Source organism: Argiope bruennichi, chromosome 5 (genome assembly GCF_947563725.1).
Source record: "Argiope bruennichi chromosome 5, qqArgBrue1.1, whole genome shotgun sequence".
Classification (NCBI taxonomy): Eukaryota; Metazoa; Arthropoda; class Arachnida; order Araneae; family Araneidae; genus Argiope; species Argiope bruennichi.
In genome coordinates, this window is record NC_079155.1 from 70,025,055 (window position 1) to 70,047,809 (window position 22,755).

A 22,755-nucleotide genomic window follows, 5' to 3' on the forward strand; every position below is an offset into this window, starting at 1 on the left:
TCACTTTACAAATCGCGGTTGCGTGGTCATTCTTTTCCGTTACTGCCAAACTTAGGTTGTGATCTTCAGCGCCATCTGGCGGCAACACGTTGCGATCAATATCATCCAAAAGGCAGGCTAAGGTTCTAGAGCGGCATTCTAACATTCTGGCCTGTGGTATACTAGCGGATAACAGCTTTCTAAGGGGTCGTGTGACAGTTTAGTCCTGTAGTCGTGCATGCTTTTCTCTTGTTCCTCAACTTCATCTCTTTTCCAAGGAGTTGCGTTGGATATATAATTGCACTCACGATCCTTGTCAAGGATTTTAGAAGGAAATAAATACTTGTGGTGTGTTTTTCTTGAATTGGGAGCTGGATTTTTCTAATTTCTGGATCTTCAAGTTTTCTACTGTGGATTTGTTTTTACATTTAGTGGTGAAATAAAAAAAAAAAAAATCAAACCGGGAAAAAGTTAAGTGGTTGACGTTGGTGTTTCTCTGCTTGGAAGCAGGTTTGAAAATACTAGGTAAGTTTCCAATAATATTCGTTTGTTTTAGAAAAGTGGTTTCTTGGAATTCCAATAAGTTATTATAAGTTTCGTATGTTCGTTTTAATTCAATAATTTTTTTGCAATATGAATATAATCATACGAATGTGAATGTTTGTATTCTGAATATATCGAATTTAGAAGAGTAAAATTATCAGTTTTCATATTTTTTTTAGAATTCAAATTTTGAATCTAAAATATCCAGTAGCGATGCTCATTTTAATATATTTGTTATTTAGATTAATAGCTTTAAATTTATTGGAATTAAAATTATTTTACTTATTGGGATTTTTTTTTATTACAATATTAACAAACGCAAAAGAAACCTGAAAAAGAATATGTTTAGTTATGAAATGCCTTATAATATTGTTAAAATTATCAAAATTTCACAGTTTTACGTTTATATAAAACCCACTTATTATCGGCAAATTTCTACATATTTCTCACACTAAAAGAATTTAATGAAATGGACTCATTTGAAACTTATTTATGGTTTAATTCAGCACTTTTTCAAAATGAGAAAAATTAGTTTCAAAGTAGCTAACACAACATTTTGGTTATCAAATATTTATATTATTAAAACATATATCTTCTTGTCGGGATATGTTTTAATTACATTCTTAAGAAAAGCAAAAGAAACCTGAAAAAAAACTTGTTTAGTGTTAAACATATAATAATACTGTTAAAATTATCCTATTTTCTTTATCATTTGTGAGAATTATGTAAAACACAGTTATTATCGGCAAATTTCTACATATTGTTCATACAAAGATTCAGAAAAGAATTTTCTGAAATGGACTCAGCAGCAATTTATTTTATACTTTTATCGAACACTTTTTAAGAGGAGAAAAATATTGTCCCCAAAAGGTTCAAAGTACCTAGTTTAAATTTTAGGTATCAAATATTAAATTATTCATATATCATTTATTATAAAAACATACTTCAAATTTTCTGATCTGGGCATTCGTTTCTTCAGTAAAATAATTAATGCTCACTGAAAAGGGCTGTTCCCATATTTGAAAATTCAAGTGAATAAGCGTGCTGTTAAAGTCTTCATTATATTCGATCAAGAATATATGGTCGGAATCGGAAAACGTTTACGAATCTATAATTCGATAAAGACCATTTTGTTTCTGGAACAACAATTATTGGCCTAGAACCACTATTTTAGGAAAAATTATAAAGAAAACACGTTTCCAAAAATCTATTATCCAATAAGTCAATGTTACATGTTTGACAAACCGTTTGTTTCTAATGGTTCACAAATGAACTCTTATGACTATTTGTTAGTTTTAGAAGATTCGGGAGGAATATCTATTTATTGGTATTTCTTGTTTGTCTGGAGTTGAATGGTGTTCCGTTTTTGATTATTAGAATTTTTATAACTACATAGATAATGTAACTCTTTGATCTAAAAATACCGTTTCTAAATAACTGCATTGAAAAAGACTTTATTCATGTCCCCGAGTTTTTTTTTTTTTTTAAATTCATAAATTTTGAAAGTAAAAAAAAAATTAAAAATTCAAAAAATAAAAATGGATGAAGTTTCGAATATAAAATATTTTTTATTTATTATTTCTGAAGTTTGAAAAATGATAAAATATATATGTCATAAAAGATGGGGATAATACATTGGGAATTAAAATTGATATTTTATTGAATAAAAATAATAAGTTTTTATTAGTAATTATTTTTTAGCCTACAGATAATGATTGTTTTTTCTAAAGAATAGACAATGATCAAATAAAAGAAGTCTTATGTAATAAGTTTGCGCATACGTTACCTGCATTTCTTTTCATTTGTATAAGAAATCAATGTTATCCTTTCGAAATGTAAGATATATTTCTTTTGCAAACACACTTTCCTTTGCCTGAAAAGGAACTTCTTATATTCTAAATTAAAGAAATAAAAAAAAAAAAAAAACAGTAAAAGTTTATGGGCAATAAATTATTATGTCACATGAAAAAAACATTCATTATGGGAAGAGCTTTGCTATTAAAGTTCATAATGTTTAAATTTAAGCTGTCATATAAAAATTAAGATTAAATACACATTTTATCGTTTTCTCATTTTCTGGCATAATAATTTAATACAATTTCTTTTTCGACCATCATATAACATATTTGTAATAATTGAACTTATACATAAATAATATAACATATTGAATTGATCTCCACGATTTTTAAGGAACTATGCCTTAATTAATCAATTTCTATTTTGTCTAACTGCATACACGATCATAGAAATAAAAGCTGTAGATTATGAGAAAAAAAAACCTATCACATTTTCCTTTTCTGTTTGCTTTATAAATAAATTCTCTCTGGTCTCTAAAACAAGCTAGTAGAGATTTCTTTCTACTTTGTTTGTCAAAGGATCATATGTTCCTAATTTAATGACCTCCCACTTTTTAACAAATCTCTGGGATTTCTAACTGCATTTTCTTAGAGACACAAAGATTTCCGTTTCTTTATCCTATGTAATTTATAAGACATTTACCATGTTGTCTCCTTTTTCCATAATATAAATATAAAATATTCCTATTTATTCCTTTTATATTTTATATAAAGCATCATTTCGATTTTAAAAACATCTAGAAATCCATTATATAAGTCAGTTTAATGAGGTTTTCTAGTTAATTGAGAAATATTAAAAAAAAAGATATAAAACTAATTCAAGAGACCACAAAACTTTCTAATTAACCTCTGGAATTTCTAACTCCTTTTTCTTGCAAATACAAAGGCTCCTATTTTAATATCTTATGTGATATATAAGACCTTCCTATGTTTTCTCATTTTTTTCTGTGATATAAGTTATGAAACATTTTTATTTATTCCTTTTATATGTTCTATATAGCATTATTTTGATTTTAAAAATATCAAAAAACTCAGTATCAAAATCAGTTTAATTATGTTTTCTAGATAATTGAGAAATTTTACTATGAATATATAAAATTTTACATGAATTAAAAGCCTGGATGTTTTAATTATTAGATTCAAGATGATATTTGATACAATTTTTTCTCTTTCTGAAAATTATATGAAGTGAGTAAAAAAATAAATATAGCATTTTTAAAACTCAAAGTTAGACATATTGTAGCGTCCTTAATTTCTCTCTTTTTGAATAATATATGTGCAGCAGTTGTCATACAAGCAAATATTCTGTAAAGAAATAAAATTTTAACATTTTTTAAAATTGCATGCGAGTTTTCGAAATTCTTTTAAATGAACACCGATCAGATAGAGATTAAAAATATTTCATGAATTTATCCATTTTGGGAAATTAAGTATTGTGATTATTCACATATGAGGTTGAACTTCTATAGTGTAAAGTTTTTAGTTTATGATGTTATGAGATATATATCATTGAATATCAACCGAAAATGCAATATTCAATCAAATCTCTAATGATGAAAATCATATTTAAAATGTAATTATTACAAAATATTTATTTAATTAATTTTTTACTACGGAATTTAGTACACATCTTTGAAAAAATATTTCAGAATTATCCTTTGTTTCATTGTTCCGTTTTACTGGTTGTTTCTAAAAATGGAACAAAGAACATTATATATAATATACGAATGGTATAAACTAAAAGAAGTAACATTTCAATTCTATTCAAAATATATGTACTAAAATTGTGAATGTGCGTGCTTACGTTTTTAATATTTTTGAAATTTGAAATTAAAGCCAAATAGTAATGCAGTCGCCAACAATAGCCACGCATGTGATGCCGTTCAACGAAATGATTGATTTCTTCTTTTCCACCTCTTAACTATAATAAAGAAGATGTTGTCGATTTAGATAGTCAGTATGAAGCACATTTGGCTGTCGCAACTGCCAGTATTTTAAGTCCGATATGATAACTCTAAAGAATACTTCTTTTATGTTTTAATTTGTAGAAAAATCTGTTCATTCATAGAAATATGTAGCTACTGATGGTTTTTATAGTATCCTTCATATAAATATATTTTCTAAACCTCAGCAGTTGAAATACTAGTCCATTGATCTTTTGGATATTCGAATGCTAATCTTGAAATCACTTCCGGTGAATCTTTCATTGTCAGATTCCATGCAATAGGTTCAATTATTTCGTTGGAATTTTGCCATCAAGATATAATGATTCAGTTGACTTCATTTCAACTTGAATTCTCGTCTGTCATCTTCAATGGATCATGCAATGTTGCAGATAAATACAAAAGATCTTGATTTTGATTCATATATCATTGATTTTCACAGAAATTGGTGACATTTTGATTCAAAATATCTTGAATTTCATAGAAATATCTAGCTGCTGCTGATTTTTATAGTATCCTGTATATAAATACAATATTTTTTAAATCTCAGCAGTTAAAATACTAGTTCATAAGTCTTCTGGATATTCGAATATTTATCCTGAAATCACTTCCAGGAAACTTTTCATTGCAAGATTCCCTTCAATAGCTTCAATTACATCGCTGGAATTTTGCCATCAAGAAAGAATGATTTAATTGACTTCATTTCAACTTGAATTTTTGTGCAACATCCTTATAATGAAATGTTGTAAATCATGAAATGTTGTAAATCATGAAATGTTGTAAATAGATACAAAATACATTGATTTTGATTAAATAATTTGAGTGTTCAAAATACAAAACATTATTTTTAATAAAGAAAATATTTTGTTTAATTTGATTTGAAATAAAATATTATTTAAAAAATAAGTGGCGATAAAATGACGAATGTGTGCATTTTAAAGTCTGTTTTCTCTTTGAAAAAAAAGAAAAACCTTTCATTTTTAGAATAAGTAGATGTACATTCTGAATAAATATATATAGAAAACATCGAAGCAAAATATTTCACATCCGTCTGAAAGGTACAATTCCATCTTTTGTATAAATTCCTACAAATTCCTTTGCATACCTTGTGAATGACGTTTAAACTTTGATGTTTAGCCAAGAAAATTTACAATGTGTATTTCTTTTTTAAAATTATTATTCTTTCGAAGTATTCCTAAGATCTTAAATGCAATGGATTTCGAAATATTTTAAAGACTTAATTTATTTTTAATAAATCTTGAATATTATGATGGTTCAATATCCTTCTCAATTTCGAAATGTAAAATATTTAAATTTAATCCACTTTTTCAAATGATAGTTTTAAAAGAATAAAAATACAAAATAAAATATGTATAAGATTGCTTTATACTACTTGCTTTAATTGCTTAAATGCAGGTTAAAATAATACTTTAATATCTTGTACTTAAAAACACTTGAACTTGCATTATTTATCATTTAGAGAGCGGATAAGAGGTAAGATAAGCTATTAAATAATGCACTTGTATAGAGTGATTGAAACAATCTCTAGTGTTCAATTAATCCTTAATGTTTATATATAAGCTCTTGAAAAAAAGCATTAATATCCGAAATAGGTTAAAATTCAATATCATATATCAATTTTCTTCAATTACAAAGTTTTCAGAATTCAATTTCAGCAATTAATAAAAAGTAAATACATTCAGAACCATTATCACTACTATTTAAATGAAACATAAATTGGGAGAATTCGTTAAATTTAGGTTAAAAACGAAAATTGAAAACTGAATTTTTTAACAAGCGGTAGAATTATTTTGCATTATATATTTATTAAATCCTGTGGAACTTTCATATTGGATTTAGCGAAGTCTCATAATAGAAAAAGCAAATAGTTTTCATTAAATCATTGAATATTTTCACAGTGATTGTGCCAACATTGGTCAAAAATATGTTTTTGAATCATTTGTTTTAGACAGAAACTTGACTTTAATTTTACAGATCCCGGTGTCTATTGAATAACTTTATTATGCATTACTTGCCAACTTTGGTGATCAGTTTGTTTCAGTGGAAATTTATCAATCCATTGAATTGATAATTTTCAGTGGATTGCATTTAATTTTAATGACGCTTCATAAACGAAAGGGTGCTGTGTCTAGATAGTATGCTCTCGTCATTAGAGTTCGATACCCTAGATTGAAAAAACGAATTTTCCCAAAAATCGCCCATTTTGGGGGGTGGAGGGGGCACCTTTTGTCTCGTAGAATGGTCTAGGATATAAAGGCCCCAGGTATAAATCCTCCAGGTATAAATTCAGAACCGTATACATTAAGGATTCATTATGAATACTATCCTGACACAAAAATATTTTTATTTAAATTTGAGTCATATGTTCAACATTCTTCCTCTGGTGTCTTGTAGAATTTTTCAAAATGAGTGCCAAATGGAATATTGTTATCCTCATCTGATTGCGGATCAAAATTATCATCGCAAAATAGTCCTCATGCTACCTTGATATAGTGAATGATATTGTGACAGACAATAAAGATAAAAATAATATTGTTTTACTAATTGATACTATTCGAAACGTCCCAGAATAATGTTCCTATTGAACTCAAATGCCATGAAATCATAGTTTCCATTGAAAATATAGGGCAGCGGTGGCCAGGTCTCGGCTTGTGAGACGTAGGGTTTTAGATTCGAGGCCCGATTCCTCCGAAGAACCGTTGTGTAAGGGAGTCTATTGCACGTTAAATCCGTCATACCAAACGTCCTCCCACTGGCGTGGTATGGTATGGCGTGGAGAGGGGGATGCCAGCTCAGGTGTCATCCTCGTCATCTGACCGTGGTTCAAAATTACGAGGTCCGTCCCAAAATAGCCCTAGTGTTGCTTTACAACGGGACGTTAATATAAATGTTCAGTTCAGCTATAATTATCTTGCACTTTGTCTTTCACGATTATGCGATCTCACTTTCGGATCACTTTTTGCTAAATATTCAGAAAATGGAGATAATCTTCTTTACTTAGCTTACAATAGTGAAAGAAAATTGAAAAATTAATATTTTATATTTATTACAATAATACAAGGCAGAGTTAAAAATTATATAAAAAAATATGTAACATTAAAAGAAATAATTAATTTAATTTTCGTTCCTCTATTTTCTTTAATACAGGAGTATAAAAATTGTAAATTTATTTTGAGTATCAGAAATACAAAATTAATGCATGCGATGTTTCTCGACCGATGTCTTTTCAAATTATCAAGGGTAGAAATCTTTAAAAAAAATAACTGCTAGTTTGATTCTTCTTCTAGCACTGATATTTTTTTTAATAATTGTGTAGTTTTTAATACTATTTGAAAATTTGTTATTAAAATTCTTATAACCTTCCAACTGGCTTTTCTATAAACCCTAGTTGGAATGATACATGAATCTTTCCTAAAAATTTCAAAACCCCATTTTGAAAAATACTTAAAAATATGTTTTTAATTAGTGCAAAGAAATTATGATTATCTTTTTTTTAATTTCATTATTTTTAGTGTTAAGTATCTAAATAATAAATTGACCTAATAAATTATATTTTAAAATTGGGAAATATCATTGAAATCGATTATTATTCAATATTTCTACATAGTAAGATATGTATATATTTGTCAGATCTTACAGTTAGTTGAGCGTGAGGTAATTGGGAGCATTTGAATCATCAAAAAATGGATTTTTTAAATTTTAATGTTATAAAATATGGAGCATTTTACTTTGCACAGTTTTGCTTTAATTTGTATAAGTGTGAAAAGTCGAAAGTTTATAAATTACACTTTAATAATGAATCTAGCGGGAATTTTTATGAATAGAAAGACAGATGTTTTCCTTTTTTTTTCTTTTTCGAAACACACATTTTTCAAATATTGGTACACATAGAATGCATTATATTCATCTCAATCGTATGAAATTTTTACAGTATATAAAACATTTTTTTTTCATCTGTTAAGCATATTTTTATTTTCTCTGTTCTATAGTATTAATCTTTAGCATCTACTTATCAGTCATACAAACCCTTATCTGTATTTTATGTAACCATTATCTGTATAAGTTTCAAATTACATGATATTCATTATTTGCTTTGATTTTTGTTATTGGCATATTTAAAGAAAAGTCTGTTCAATGTAATCATTAAACCTATGATCATATATTATGCTGATTTTGGAATAATATTCGGAATTTATTCGGAGCATACGGATTTTTAGTATTGAATTTGAAAGTTATCGTATCACAACACATTTCGATTTGTCAAGAAAAACACTTACTTTCAGAAATAAATATTTTTTGTACTATTTCATAATAAAAAAAATATCAATTTTTCTTTGAGTCCTAAATTTTTAATCAGATATTAAATCTGCCCCACTTGATTAAATTTGATTAAAATTCCATTGATTTGCAACTGAAATTTCAGAAAATGTCTTGGCGAGTGGTTTACAATTCTTTGAAGTAAATATCATCTAAAACATTAGGAAATATATATTTTACGATAGCATGCCTCTCTCAAAAAAATAAAATAAAAATCTTAATATGTACCAAAATTTTCTCAGAAACGTTTTAAACATAAGAAACTGTTTCTTAATTTTTATTCTAGAATTTATACATTAGTATGAACAAATCCGATTAAACGAATTTACTTATGATCTCACAGCCTTCCAATAAAATTTAATTGAAAACGTGATTCCTAAATTTAGAGGGGAGTAGATAATAAAGTAAAGAAATATTTTCGAGCATAGCTATCGTATTTTATTATTTTTCAAAAATATCGTATCGAAGAAACTTCATTTTAATCAAGTATGCGAGTAAAAAGAAGAGTAACGTCAAGAAATAAACTAATGAGCATACATATGGCTATAAGTTTACTAATTAAGTATATTCCCACATTTTTGAGCCAACACTGCTTCACGTTTTTATACATATTTCTCTTGAGTAAATGGAGGTAAACTTAAATTGAATTTCAACCAAATATGCAACATAATATAGTTAACAAGAAGTATTTTAAAGAGAAGCTAACTAATGAGAACAAAACTCGTTAGCTTTCGTACTTTTCAAATTGTGTAGCGACATAGTTGGGTTGATATATTAGTACTTATTTTTTTGCGTCGTCAGAAGCTGAATCGTTAAGAAAATGGATTCTAAGGCTTGTGATGGAATGGAATGCTGACTTTTTTCCAGTAGAAAATATAATTGAATATATAAATAACTATTTGCAAGAAAAATAAAGAAGATGCAATGTGTTCAATGTATAGAAAAATTTAAAAAAAATAAAAGATTTGTGTTCCACATAAAAGGAAGCTTTTTGATTTTTTTAAATGCATGTTTAAAAAGAGATGTGAATATGCATATTTAAAGTAGCAGCTTTTTATTTACATGTAGATATATAAATAAGTATATATTTAAGTTTTAATATTTGATTTGCAATATATTAATTAAATGTAAATAAATAATGTAACGTTTGATTATTTTCCAATCATTGTGTTTCAGATAAATTTATAAAACTTATTTAGTAAATTAACATAAAAAATAGTCACAAGTTTTGTAATGCTTTCATAGTTCTTCTTCTTTTTTTTTTTTGAAAAGAAATATTTTTAACACATAAACACTCAGAATATAACAATTATAACACACAGATTTTCCGTAATATCATTGCTTGTAAGGCATGCACACGGAACGAATTCTAATATACTCATTGGTAAGAATCTAGAATCGAAAAGAACAGAATAATTGAAATAACAGAGAAAAAATAAATCGACAATCATGGTTACTTTTGAAGAATAGAGACATTAAGTTTAACATTTCAATGTTTATTTTCATGTGCGCGAAATATGCAACAAGTAAGAATGGTAATCACCAAAACAATTCGAATTTGAGATTTTGATAAATCCCTAACTTACAGACTCCCTGATGAAGAAACACGCATTTTTTGAGTATGAATCTCTATTTAACCCTTTCTGGGGCCGTGGGAAGTACATTTCAAACCAAATTTATCAATCTTTGTATGAATTTATATAGGTTGGTATAAGTTCTGGCAATGTTTTTTAGAAAGACAGAAACTTAGATGCTTTAGTTCTATATTTTACACAAAATGATGTGTATTAATTAACCAAATTAATAAATTAATCAAATTAAATTTATTTAATAAGCTAAATGAATCTCTTTTCTTATTCTAATTTCAAGCCTAAGAATATTTTTACATAATATGACTAGAAAAAAAATGGCCCTTTAAAGGGTTAAAAAACAAATATTAGACTGATAAAATTTGGCATATGGTTTAAAATTTAATATGTAGATATATGTATTATATGTATTTAATGTTATATGTATTTAATGTTATATGTATTTAATGTCAAACCATATATAATAAGTGAGTTGTTCTCTGTCTCCACAAGTATGTAAATACTATAACTTAAAAGGAAAATTACTTATTTTTTTTTTTAAATAGTATATAACTATGTCACTATACCTGTAGTTTTGTGTCAAATTTTGTTTTCATTCCTTCAAAAAAAGGCGTCCAAAATGCTTAACAGCTGGTCTACTATTCTTATATCAAGGTTTAATTGCCTAAAATAATCGCCAATGGAATGAGGTTAATAATATAAGAGTACATATATTAGAAAGTATGAGAGACAGTGTAGATGAGCCACTCGCCCTGGTTAATTATAGTATCAAATTATTTTACTGCAAAGGTTGAAAAGACTGCTTAAAATCTTTTGAGTGTAGGATAATATGAATCAAGAAAATTGCATTTACAACATATTTTTAAAATAATCACATTATCGAATAAATGAATACCCAGAGAAATAGATATATAGCATAAATATATTACTGGGACGGGCATTTGCCGTTCTATTCTGTTGGCGGTATTTTCTTGTGTTCTCGATTTATAGAAAAAGTGAATATTATCAATGAATTGACTCGCATGTAAGGAAAGCATCCTCCTTATGAACATGCAATTGATTTCGATCGAGACTCATTCAATTTTTGAAATATTTAATGTGAAACATTTAATGTTCAAAGAAAGAACATAAAATGATTGATTAGTCACGTGACACATTGGCTTAGTTAAGATGTTTATTTTTAATATAATGTTGATTAATATGGCAATGAATGGCATCTCATGTAACTCTTTATACTCCTCTCCCAAAGAAAAGGTGAGAAAAAAAGAGATAAAAAGGAGTAATAATTGCTTTATAAATTAATTTTCTACTTAGGACTTTTTATCAGCTTTTATAAATCAGCCATGGTATGATTGCATAATGGCCGTATTAAAAAGATTATTGTGGAGCCAGCAACCATCTCCAACAAATTAGAGTGCAAAAGCATTAAGATGGCTAGACAAGATGGTAAAAGACAGTTATTATTAACTCTAGATTTAGAAGCTACCCATGTGAGGTATGACAATTTTCCTTAGTTTAAATTTTTAAAAATACAATTCTGTGAAGATTAAAATATGGATATTCGGAAATGTGATTAAATGTTCTTCTAATTTAATTAGAATTCATAGCCAATTGCCCTTCTTGACGTATCAGAACGGCGCATCTGAATAACCTATCGTCGTCAATAATATTGATTTCGGTTTCAAAATTACCTTCGCCGTCCCATACTTAAAACCTCACATAGGCGGTATAATGTTATGGAAATTGGTCAACAGCATCATGTCCCATTGCATTGCCCTCCAATCAAGTGAGAACATGATAAAAAGCATAATAACTTATCATCGACTTACTCGTGGTGCCTGCCCCTTGGATGATTAGTCACGTTCGAGAAAATAATTTTAAAGAAATTTATAAATTTTATAATTGTTATTGTTTAGTTCTTAAAACTTGCTGTTTTGAGGTTTTTCGGTAACTTTCAAAGTATCACAACGATAAATCCTTTAGAATAATGTTGGAAGAATCGACATCAGAGGAACATCAAACATATGGATTCATCTATTGATTATCGTGAGATTACATGCTCATTATTTCGAATAAAGTATTCGGTTTTCGAATAGTATTGAAGTAACCCGTAATTATTTTATTTTATATTTATTGTTACTTTTTTCTTTGACATCTTGAATTTTCAATGTCTGACATTGTATTCTAACTCGCATCGTTATTGTTATTGTTCATGCAATTGAAGATTTTTTCTTTATTATTATTCCTAGTATTAGGCGTTCAGAAGCTATGAAGATAATCCGAGTTTCAATGCTTTATGATTAAAGAAACAAAAATGTAATTAGAAGGTATCTGTAAAAATATGAAAATAATACGAAGTAAAAAGGAATCTGAAAGTTTGGCTTCCTGGGCTCTCAAAATGCAAAGAACAAAGAAACCTTAGATTAATTTTTCTTGCTCACTGCCACTGTTTACAAAATTTAAAAGCTTCAGTGTAACAAATCAAATTTACTGAAAACCAAAAGTTGATCTAAGCCGCATTCCATTATTGCAAGAAAAATGAACAAACAATCCCAAATGAGAAGGAAAGAAAAATAAATTGAATTCTAAGGGAATAAACCTATCTCTGACTGGAAGCTGGAAGGGAAGTTTTTTTTTTTTTCACTTAAGTGATAAAGTTCTTGGCACACTTATGAGGATTAATTCTCTGATAAATAAATTCCTCAAAGAAAACAACAAATCCCGCCAAACCGTTCCCCAGAGACCAGCAAAAGAAAGTACTCGGAAAAATTGTTTTGCAACTTCTGCTAAGATTCCTCGAAACGCGTGAGTCTTCCGCCTTCCTTTGCAATTAATGTCAACCAATCTTAAGTCGCCATAGTTTTCCAGAAAAATTGGATGATGTAGAAAACACATAATGTAGAAAATCGAAGACATTGATTTGAGTTAATTGTACTTCCGACTAGCTGAAACTTAGATTTTGTAAAGGCACTAACTAGGTTTACTTTTCTGGGAAACAAGATTGGTACTCTGTTTGTGACTTTCACTAACAAGAAAATATCAAAAAGGAGGGTTTAATCAATATTTGACTTAGCTCTCCACAGAGTGTGAAGTCGAGTTTAATGAGAGAAAACTTTTATTTACATAAACAGGTTTAAGTTCATCATTTTTATATTGTTTAGAAATATTTTGAAATGCGCAGTTTACAGCCATCCAATCAGACAATATGCAGTTTGAGGCTGTAGTAGCTTAATGACAGATTTTTCTTTTAGGAAGCAGAAAACAGGAAACTTCGTCTCGTTCATTTCCTTGCTCATTGCTTTATAGATGATTCTTCAATTGAAAAGTTCAATATACGGTAAATACGTCATTGCTTTTGAGCACAAGGCTTAAATGCCATTTTTATTTCCAATCAAAAATTCAAAATTGTGTCGTCATATAGTGCAAAGAGCGAAATCAAATTAACTATAATTATAATAAATAACTTCAAATTAATTTTTAATGTTAAATGAATAATAGCTATACTAAAAGATCCCTGAAGTATAATATTATTATGATAATATTCTACGGTATTGAAATAAAAAAATTATATTTGATTCATGATATGTTATCTTAATCCTTAAATTACTACTATTACCTTTTACACATAAAATTTTGCCTTCTAAAATATTATAAGAATATATTTCAGGTTCTAATGTCTGTATTCTTAATAAGACAGATGCGGGATAAAATCGGTTATAGACCAGTATGGTGATAGAAGATTAAGGTTTTTCTCTTGTAATTACATGCCTTGTTTGTATGACTAAGGTATTTTACTCTGCGATGTATAAAAATTGTTACTTGAAAAGTAAGGTATTTTTGTCTATAATTATGACAGATCTCATTTTTTGCTCCATCAAGTCCCAGTTATTCTTAACCATTAGATAATTCCTAATCATAAATCCCATAAAAATGAAATACATTTTTAAAGAATTTTCCAGTGATTCATTTGAGAAACAGGAAAACATTTTTTTTTTTTCTTTTCAAATCAGTTACATAACGGTCAATTCTATCAATACCGAAAGGCTCCAAACGCCCATTCAATGGAACTACAGAGGACGTCTTAGATATTTATATGGAATTTCCTTCCATTTTCGGGAAAGTGTGAATGCAAGGTCGAGCACTTTTGCTTTGAGACTCTCACCCGGATGAGTCTGGGCTCAATAGGTTTTCTGAGAACTTTCATATTATTTCTGTATAAGCACACATTTGCTTAATAGCCAACTGTTAAATGGGTAGTCTTGATCTTTTTGGAATAAGATGATTAATACTGCTTATTTTATTTGTTGCCATATTAAATATCTAGTTTCTTTTAATGGAAAAATTTACATATTTAAATTCAATGAACATATACAAATGTTACAATAAGTTATTCATAATTAATATATTTTTAAAGGGTCATTTGAAAATTATATCTGTATCAAATATGATTTTTTTCAGATAATTTTATAAATAAATGGAAGGTTATATTTAAAAGTATTAAAATCTTAAAATAATCTAAAACATATTTTGATATATTGTATTAATTATATCAAAAATATCTTTCAAATTGAGAAAAAAAAATATTTATTGCTTATTACTTCAGCTTCCTAAGTAAAATATACAGGCAAAATGAATCTCAAGACACTGAAAGTTAGGATATGAAAACAAGAATGGCAATACATTTCAAGCTAGCTTGTTTGTAAGTAAATTCAAAATAGTATAATCAAAATATTATCATTCACGCTGAACATCTTTGCTAAAGCCAGTTTTAAAATGAAGGAATTACAAAATATATTTGTGCATCAATATATTTAATATATTATATAAAATAAATAATATGCAAAAATGCAATGAAATAATCGTGATAAATATCCATCAGTATACAGTAAACACAAAGTTTATTCTAGATATATTAATATGGAAATATATATACTTTTTAACAAACAATATATGCATATTTTAATTCAATTTTTCTCACTACTGAATTTTCAGACTGAAAAGCATTTTCAAAATTTATGTACAAAACAATCTTCAATATAAATAATCTTCAAGAACTTACTGGTATCAAAACAATGTTAAAATATAGATGCGGTTCTATAAATAAGAAAGGCTCAGCAATAAAGAGCGTAGATACAATATTGTGAAGATCAAAAATGCGCCTTTTTTGAATTTCTATGAATAAATGTTTAAAGACAAGAATAAAACTGACCATGAAAGGCTGTTCTTAGAGCACGAAATCCTTTTGCTCTTTATATTTAGAATAAAACGTCCATTTTCTTATAAATATATATAATAGTTGAGAAAAACATTTTATTCTGGTTTTTTTGTAGCTGTCAATAATACGTGCAATCTTTTTGATGTATTCTTTAAAATTTTTACAATATTTTTCCAAATTTTTAGATAAAATTTTGGTATCAGAATTTCACTGTAAAGATAAAGGGATAGTGGATTATAGCTCCAATGTGTAAAATGTGTAAACGTGGAAGGTTTTATTAATCAACAAAGATTAAGTATTTATGATTTTTAATTTGATATTATTTTAAATCCTTCTTTCCTTATTCTTCCATTCTTTAACTATAAATTACACCATTCAAAAGAATAAAAATAATCAATTTTCTTCGATACTTTAATTAAATTAAAAATTATTTCATAATTAACTATAGAACTCTTTTATATACTTTTTTTAAAAATTTTCATGATTTTAGAAAAAATTATTTGCTAAATTGACTTTCCGTTACAAAAGAATCCAAGGTAATTTTATAAATGAGTTCTAAATTTGAATCGTAATTAACTAAAGCCAACTATATATATTTTGACTCTCCATTTTTCCCTATATGAAATTGAAAACGTTTTACCCTAGACAAAATATTTTTACGCTATCAGAAGTATTTTACATTTTTTATTGTTTGAAAGATGCAAGATGATGTTGTTTGTATTTCATAGCGCAAAAGCCATTTTTGGCTAAGCTGCGCTCCATAATGGCATTAAAATATTTGCATCAATTTATAATAAAATCGAAACATGGAATATCTACAAAATTCAAATGTCTAAAAGCGTAAAAATTTGAGTCACATAAAAGCGCAGCAATTATGTAAGATATTGTGTAGTACTAAAAGGCGTGGCTAATATTTATATATTATTACAAAAGACAATATATTTTTTTAAAAAATAAAAATATTAACATGCTTTATTTTCGAAAGCAACTGGCCCAAATTAGGTTGAGATTTTTGAGAAAATGCAAGACGTTTGGTTGGAAAAATAAAAGTTACAAAAAATCATATTATATTATATCTAATACCGAAATTTTAATCATAGTCAATTGAATGGAACGATACCTCTCATAACCCTTTATTATCAGTTATATCAACTTATCAAATAATCATATAAAATTATCAGATATTAACACGGAGCCATGTCATTGCTGTATCGTCAATATTCTGCCAATAGACATCAAATTAAATAATATGATTAAATTTTTTTAATAAAAAAAATGCATGATTCTCAAAGAATATTCTAAAAACAATCAAATAATTCCTAGTTATTAATTAAAAACTACAAACGATTTATATAATTTATTAAATTCAAAGTATAGAAATATTTGTCTGAAAAGACAATGATAAAAGGTTTTGGTAATATTTTATTACTCAGATCTGTTCACAAAATGCTTGCTTTCTGTATATCACCTGGTAACAACAACAAAATAAATCACTAGAAGATTTCATATCATTTATACATTCTGTACAAAATCCGCGACAAAGAATCTGGGAAAAAGAATATTTCACACATGTTTGCTATAAATCCTCCTTACTGAAGAATGTGTTTTGGTTGAGAACAGAATATAGCATTGTGCTATCACAACACAGATATATTGTCAACATTTTTCCAGATTTTACATTATATACTAAAAGGTACATATGTTTAGTAAAAAGCCCCGAAAAAGCACTCTATGCCTTTCTGTGAAAAGTAAAGAAATATATTATACTCCGTTATGTCACTTCAATATTTTTCTATTGTAGTAGATAGGGAATATGGATGGCGTCTATTCCACTTTATGTCTACTTGAAATAGCCTGGCGGCATAAATATTAAAAAACGATATTGCTAGCTATTAAATTCCATACATTTCAAGAAATATCCGAATTAAAAGCATGCTTTTTTGAAATGGAAAACTACATTCGAACTCTGTCAGGAATTAAATTGTAAAGCTATATGTTAGGTTAAATTTATACTTGTTGCTTGTTTCTTCAAATAAATAATTCAACATTATATACTAAATTTCATGTATCATTTCTAAATACACTTTTTCATGCAAATTATCTTTATGAAAATGAAATCATTTAAGATTGAAAGTAAGTTAGTAAGATATTGAAATATGTATTATTTATTAATACTATTTTAAATTTATTAGCTATTGCTCAGAATTTATAAAAGACGAAATATATTTATTTATAGACAAATATGAGCATCACGTGGCATTAAAAAAATTCTGACATTTTGCTTTTGAACACATTTAAACTATAAGATTATATGTATTATATTTGGCATTGATGTATGTTACGATAATTGATTTTTCACTTAATTTGAAATGTATAATCACTTAATTTGAAATGGAATGGGCACTTTTTAAGACAAAGTTATATATTTTATATAACCTTAACTATATTTAAATTATACCTTTATAATATCCTTCAAAGAATTATTGACTGCGATAGAAACATAATATCATGTTTGCATCAATATTTGGTAAAGAAAATTAAAATTAAATAATCATCAAGTTCAAATATATACACAATTTTTGAAATTAGATCAATAAGCTTCATAGATTTCCTTGATGATACTTCTATTCTAAGTTATTTTATCGAATTTTATCGCTATTATTATTATTTCAAAAAATTATTTTCTGACGTAAGAACATAATATCATATTTTTATTCAAATTTTGTTAAGATCGTTAAAATTAACAAATCATTAAGTTCAAATATATACGCTCAATATTTTTGAAATTAGATTAATATGCTTCATATATTTCTATGATGGTATTTCTATTCTAAATTATTTTATCACTTTCATTGCTATTAATATTTTTTTTATTTTTATTTTTGAATTTTCTCAAATTACACATAACATCAAAAAGAGATTTAATAAGTTACATAAATACACAATAAAAAGAAATTATATTTAAATGAAATGAAAAAAATTAAAACGCATACATTTCAAAATAAACCTTGTAAACATATTCTCGAATGAAACTTAGATGAGATGACTTTTATATTATAGATCTTGGTTTTTATATATTTACCTCGCATTTTTGGTTAAACTAATTCTACACATAAATACGACATTCCAAAGACAGTATTATTACGAATATTCTAAGAAATTGCAAGCCATCTTAAAATCATTCTAATCATCAGAAGGTATTTTCCAAATGCATGATACAATTCTTATCTCATGATGAAATCCATATTGGAAATCTGGAAAACGATAGGGAAGATTATTTAACTCATAGAAGTTCCAAAGAAAGGAGATATTGCTTAATACTTTTTGAAATCAGAAATGCAGGACAAGGATATAATGATGCGCATGAACTGTAAGGAATATTGAGAAAAGGAATGAGACTGAAATTTAAATGAATCTTTTACAAAAAAAGAAAGAAAAGAAAATCTGAATATAGTGATTTTTAATTTTTTAATTGAATTAAATGTAAGTTCTTAAATTATACATGAATCGATATTATTTATTTACTTTTTTTAAGGATGAGAGTGAAGAAAATTTTCAGCATCACATTTATAATTAAGTTGTATAAAATCGAAAAACCCTTAAGCTTTAAAGAAATTTCAATTTCAATTTTCAATTTTTGAAGTTGTTTGATTAATTGATCATGTTAGCAAAATTAAATAAAATGAAAATGAAAAACATTATGATTTCTCTCTACTATATAAGACATTGATGTTTATCAACCCAAATAAAATAAATCAGTTATTAAATAATCCTAACTTGTCTCAGATAATCAACAAAAAATTTAATTATCACTGCTTATTTTAAGAAATATAAATTCAAGATTATTTCATGATAATTCCATATGTCATATTTATATTTACTATAATTATTTATTAAAATTATCAAAAACTCTCTTTTCATCATTCCATTAGCGGTCACCGTAATCTTTCATAAAAATGTACACTTAGGGAGAAATGTAATGTAATTTGCATTAAAATCATTATATCATTTACAGATATCATAATGATTTAAAAATGCTTATTTGGAAAGATGTGAAATTAATTTTAAGATATTATCTTCGCTTAATTATATTTCTTTTAACTTTTTACTAATATTTTCACTTGCTCTAATAAGTATTTCAAAAATTTACATGTGTTTAAATATGTAGCACTTGCATCAAATATTTAAGATTTTACTGGATTTTGGAGATAATTAAAAGATAATCATTTGTATAAGACCAAGAAAATCCAAGAGAAAAACTAAGACTATTAAATTCCAGAGCTGCACGAAATCATAATATCATAATAACGTTTCTGTTATTGATTATTAAAATATTTTTATGAAGCATTAAATTTTTTTCTTGGGGAAATATAGTGGTGAGATTTTTAAAACTATTCCCCGTCGTCTTGATTGAATGGCATCATCTTGAAATGTAGGTTAAATTGCGACTTCACATGCGCATTATTTGAATGGGTTTCTTTCAGTCTTTGTCCGCAAGAACATGACGTTTCCATGGTTACTCTAAAACAATATTTTTTCAGTTGTAAAATTTTTGAGATCGTGTCTTCTGTTTGGGCATTTTTTGCTGTCATCTCCGTCCACAGGATGCGAGTAACTTTTCGACATGGAATTCTATAAAACTTCTGAGATTTCGAGAAACAACTTCGGAAGAATATGTCTTTTTTTCAAAAAAATAGTGTTATTTCTATAGTTTGTAAGGTTTTCAAAATCAGTCCTTATTTTATACAATTTAAAGTAACACTTTAACCTGTTCGTTTAAGGAGCATTCTCAGTTGATATAAATCAAAAATTCTTAAAAATTTAAGTGAAATGTAATCTGTTTAACATGTATAAATTTTAGCAAATTATATTTAAAGGATTACCTTTAAATATATTTATGAATCTCAATTCCATTCAATAATTATTAACATTTTTTTTTATTTCACAACTAAAAATAGTAATAAAATAAATATACAGTGTGAAATATATTATTTAAAATTTTATGAAACGCTTACATGAAAATATAATAAAAGAAATATATATTAAATATAGTAAAAAATCAGTAAAAAAAAGGAGGAATAATCTTTTTTTTAAAAAATTGGAAATGCTTCTATTTCTGTCTATAATAAATTACGTTCATTTTGATTTTTCTATCGTTCATTATATTTAATAACATAGCATCATTCAATCATTATTTTCTAATACTCAAAACAAGGTATCATCCAAGCTTTCGATGTCAAGTTTAAAATTTGATGAATTATTCAATTAGCATTTCACAAATCAATCAAAGCGTTAGGTACCTTCAAGGAGTGTACTAAAATAGGAAACACGTATAAAAAATTTAAAACCATTCCAATCAGAGATTTTTTAAATATCAATTACAGAATACCATCGTTATAAATATGAAACAAATCAAGTATAATAAAAATATTTAAAGGTCTTTCAGCCATCTTTTACATTAATTAATTTATTATTTTTTCAGAATTTGTATAAAATTTCTTTCTCCTATTTAAAAGATATTTTGAACCAAATCAATATAAATATTCAGAAAAACAAAGCATGTTACTTAGTAAAGCTAATTCAAGAAATAAATAAAAAGGAAAATACTTTAGGTTCATACATAGGAAACCTATCACTCTTCTTCTAATCTATAAATCATGTTTTTAATGAGCAAGGTAAATTTTTTCAAGCTATTTAAAACAAAATGTTCTACCGCTACAAAACATTAAAAACTGTGACGTGATTAAACACATTCCAAGATTAAAATGAGATAGATAAATATTTATACCCAATAGAGATATCTCAGATTCTTTTCCTTACGTTTTTTATATTGTCCTCACGTTTTCAGTAAATGCAGCAAGATTTAGAAAAAAAGAATGAAAACTCTTTATTTCAGATTTGCTAAAAGAACATTTACAATGTCAAAATGCATTTCTTCCAAGGATCAATTAAGATTTATTCATTAATATTAAACATATATATGCATGTAAGATTTAAAAAACTATAGAGATGGAAAAGGTATGACATTATGAAATGCATTCCAAAACCAAAATAAGACTTTATATATAAAAAAAACTGCTCTCTAGATCTGTTTCAAATTCACTTTAGTGTGCATTCAATATTCTACACACGAATGGTTGGTCCAAAAGTTATTTGCGAATCATTTTTCTTCAGGCACTGCCGAAGTGTCAACGTCGGCTTCATCGTACTTACTGTAAGTTAAACTATGTTTATGGAAATTTGTTCCTGGGGATCAACTTCGATTTAGAATGGGATTTGGTGTGGGAAAATTGGAAACTCAAAATATTCAGACAGATTTGCTTGAAATACTAAAAAATGGCTATATAGCACTTTCTTGGAATTACAGTTTTACACATTAAAAATTACTGAATGTAGTAAAATCCTATTCCTTAATACTTACAATAAAATGGCAGAAAAATGCTTCATGTGGCGGTGTATAATCTTTTGATCATGATTTTTTTCATGCATTTTCTTAAAATGTGATGTAAAACATAAATTCACGAGTTATGCTTTTAGGAACAAAGAAAAAAAAAATCCAAAACATTAGTTCTGCAAATTTATTCCAGAATAGAATATCATTTGTATGTAGATATAATGAAAATGATCCGTGTAAAAACAATGCATTCCCTGATGAATATTATTGGGAAATATCACTACCATTGTTTCATAAAGTTTTATAAGTCCCATAAAGTTATTGAGAAACAGCTGATGGATATTGTAAAAATAGATATATTGAAAAGGCGCGTTATATGTTTAATAACATGCATTTTTTGGAAGATATTATTTCATCATTATGTCACCGAAATTTGAAAATTAATGCTAGATGTAAAGATAACCTTCATGACTTTCTATTATTTTGTGTTTATTCTAAAACAATATTCTGATAAAAATCCTAAATATAGAATAGTATCAATTTTTGAAAATCAAATTTATGAATATTGACTGATATGGTATTTTTCTATGTCCATTTGATATTGAAGATTTTATCGTGTTTCTTTAACATGAATTTAAATTCATGAATTCGGGTTTCTTCTAGCTGTCATATTTGCATAAGTCTCCATTTTCCAACATATAAATTTTCCGAATTCTTTATGTATAAAACAATATATGGCATATATAGAATTATAAATGGCATATAAAACTTTTCATGTATCTTAATTACACATATTTTATCAACAATGCCACTATTGTTTGGTAACAATATTTCTATTATTATAACAATGTATGACACATGTAAGTTTTGATCCGTGTAATAAAAATAACATATTCTC

General features: G+C 26.6%; 1 long non-coding RNA gene across 1 annotated transcript in view; it reads left to right on the top strand.

Moving 5' to 3' along the window:
• Positions 1-169: 169 nt before the first annotated feature.
• LOC129969668 (uncharacterized) overlaps positions 170-22,755 on the top strand; it is a 444,985-nt gene continuing 422,399 nt past the window's right edge. The window contains exon 1 of the long non-coding RNA XR_008784550.1: positions 170-504. This is a non-coding gene — a long non-coding RNA (uncharacterized LOC129969668). The remainder of the gene's footprint in view (positions 505-22,755) is intronic.